The following is a 3706-nucleotide window of genomic DNA, read 5'->3' as shown; positions in this document are numbered from 1 at the left end:
AAGGTGATTACTTCACGCATCCAAAGTCATGGTTGTTTTTCTTTTCTTTCATGTTGGTGACCATTCTGTACATTATTTAGACATTGTCTGGTCCAACGACCTTTCTGCATATTTTGCTTTTGCTTTCTTCCAATCTTTGATTCGGAATTTTTGTTTTTCTTTTACTTTCCTCCAATCTTTGATTGGGGATTTTCTCTTTTTCTTTTGCTTTTTGAAGCACATTCACAACTTAACAGTAAATGAAACTTTTTTTTTGGGAGATCCTTCCGTTCTTTCTACCGAGGGTAAGGGTAAAAATTCCTATCCTGGGACAAGGTTTATGGTCGAAGGGTTGAGGTTTTGGCTAAAAAGGCTAGCAGAAGGCAAGACATGGCGTATGTCAAGGTATTTTCTTGGCAAGTGGTTCAGGGATAAGGGGATACCCCGTATTATTTCCATGACATGCATATAACAATGATGATTTAGAAAATTATGCAAAATTGATCATGCATGCGCCTATTTGGACACTCAAGCATCAAGTTTTATGGCCATGTAACACTAAGGCTTAGGGTTCATTTTCCCTATTTAAAATCAACCCAGTGTTTCCAAAAGATGCTTCTTTATCAATTTATGCACACATCCGAGTGCATTTAGGCATTCGGGAAAACTTTCACAGCATTCACCCTTCTCGTGTACACACATTTTTTTTCAAAATCCACTTGTGTTCTGACCGGTGAATTTTTTTCAAAGAAAAACTAACGGTTATTTCTTTTCAGAAGCATGTTGGCCTTTCTTTTTCTTTTGGTTAATTTATTAATTATTTTGTTTTTCTTTTTAGCTATTTCTTTCAACCAATTTTCCTTAAGCAAAGAAAAGATTAAAAACAACTTGCAATCCAGGCATGGTTGGTATCTGAGATTACAATTTATCATCAAAAAGGGGCGTTTCAGATAAACCATCGCAAAGTTCATACAACAATATGCTAGACATGATAAAATTACTCACAATGAGTAACAGATAACTGAAAGCAACAACGGCATGTTCAGTTCAATCATAACGGACATAATAACTGGAAGCATATAATGTCAAATCACAACAGAAATAACAAAATAAGCCGAAAGCAATAATGTCAAATCACAACAAGAATAACAAAATAACCAAAAGAAATAATGTCAAATCACAATGGAAATAACAAAATAACCGAAAGCAATAATGTCGAAAGAAGACAAATCACAAGTTTGGCAATTTGGCAGTACATCCCTATCTCCTCACAGGAGGAAGTCTATCAGGTCGGCCATGTCCTCTTCCTCCTGGGCATCATCCCCACCTCCAAAGGTCCCGGCGGGCCTCGCCTTTGTCTGAAAATTGGGCCAATCTTCAGGCCATGCTACTGTAGCCTCAAACTGCTCTAGCGTAGGCCATGTGTAAGGGCTAGAATCCTGGCCCTGCTGGTGTAGAGTGTACTGATAAAAACTCTCATTTAGCCACACCTGACCCCTGTGGTTGGCTGCCTGCTGGCTAGCCACATGTCACATATAGCGTTCCAAACTCTGCAGGTGAGCAAAGGTGGACTCTTGAGGTGGTGGCGGTGCATCTGTTGCCTGCTGCTGGCCTTCCCCAGGCTATAGTGGTGCCTCGCCCTGCGCCTGCCTTGGAGTGCAGTACTTCTTGATGAAGGCTCTGGTAATAGGCGGCCGGATGACCTTCCTGGGGGTGAAGGGCATTCCGTAGAACTGGCAGAGGCCCATGATCAGAGCGGGAAACCCCAGGGCCCGATTGGACTTCTCTGGGTCCACAGGGTGTCTCATGGGTGCAACACCTGCAAACTGATAAATGGCGTCAGAAATTAGCTGAGCCACGTGCACACTCATCTGTGTCAGAATGGCATAAACCAACTGACACTTCGGCAGGGGGAGGTCAGAGTTGTGGTCATTGGGCAGAATGTTGCTAAGTAGCAACGTCATCCATATCTGTGTAAGGGTGGTCATGCTGGTGCGCATGATCCGCACCCATCTTCCTGCAGCGGTCCTGGTGAAATCATGTCCCGGTATACATAATAGCTGGGCAATGGTGTAACGACCTGCCTCGTCGCTACGATATTAACACTCTAATATGCGATAATTTTAATTTTTATAAAAAGAACTCCCTTAATTTACTTATGAAAATAGAAGTAATTTTTTGTCCCAACATACATTCATCCAACAACACGCCATTACTTAAGTGAATATACATAATTAAATAGAAACAGTAACTTGGTACACGTCACACACATAAACGAAAATTAAATTTGTTCATAGATATAATTAAAATCCCAGTTTTACATCTTTAACTCAACAAAATAAAACTTAAAAACCAACTACGGAGGAGTTGATTACAAAACACAACTCTCTCCCAAAATAACTCCAACGTCATCACATCGGCTCGGCGGCTCCTCACCAGAATCTTACTCCCTGCACCCTGCCACTGTCATTCTGCTCCCACGAACAATGTTCGCGATCATCACAGGTATCAACCACACGATACAAAATTGCAAGGGTGAGTTCATTATAAAAAGAACCAATACCAAATCCAAATAACCATAATTAGCAAGGAACATAGGCAAACATGATGAGCATACACAACATTCATTATTCAAAACTCACATTCCAACAATTATTCATCATCCACATCCAACAATTACTCATCATCCATCCATGAATCCAATCAAGACTGCACAGAATGATGCATGCACCTAACTCAACACTCAGATGCAATGTGGTACGTACCAACAACAACCAAATCTCAGGAAATAGCCTAAGCGTGTCCACACGACACTCTCACTTAGGGAACTGTGCTGAGTTCGTCAGGACCACCCGATTGTGCACGTAACAGCCCCCCTCCCATAGGTGATCAGCCTGGGAGCCCAAAGGTGTTCCCTACCAGGTGACAAGCCCCCTCAGCACAAAGTACACATGGCCACAGTTACTCTATTTCCTGTGTCGTATGAGCTATGATCACGGCCAAAAGTAAGTGCCAAAGACCATGGACCAATTAAAGCACCTAAGCATCCCCTCAGAAATGCTTAGATTCTCTAACCGTGCTAGTTACCCACGTCTGGGCCATCCGACAAGATCAATGCACTCTACCCCCATGACATACACTCCATACGACGTATGAACGTGGCCAAAAGCTAGTGCCAAAGACCCTGGAAGGTCAGTGCACAGTGCCCCCCACGAACATACACAACATCCAACGTATGAACGTGGCCAAAAGCTAGTGCCAAAGACCCTGGAAGGTCAGTGCACAGTGCCCCCCTCGAACATACACAACATGCACATGCCAATGCATTTCCAACATCAATCAACATTCCATTTCCATGTCATTCTCAACATAAATATCATCTTATCTCAATGATGTTATCAACAACAACAGCAACCTCATTTCATATTCATATATTCATCAATAATAATAATCATGTTGACATGGTCTTTATTAACAACGTCATCTCAAATCAATATAATCATAATTATCATTATCATCACATATCAATTAAAAATCCTCAATAGCGACATCTACAAAAAATTGCATTTCGCGCACACACACACACACACACACACACACACACACACACACACACACACACACACACATATATATATATATATATATATATATATATATATATATATATATATATATATATATATATATATATATATATATATATATATATATATATATATATATC

Source organism: Glycine max, chromosome 7, assembly GCF_000004515.6.
Source record: "Glycine max cultivar Williams 82 chromosome 7, Glycine_max_v4.0, whole genome shotgun sequence".
NCBI lineage: Eukaryota > Viridiplantae > Streptophyta > Magnoliopsida > Fabales > Fabaceae > Glycine > Glycine max.
Note: the sequence above shows the minus strand (reverse complement) of the source record.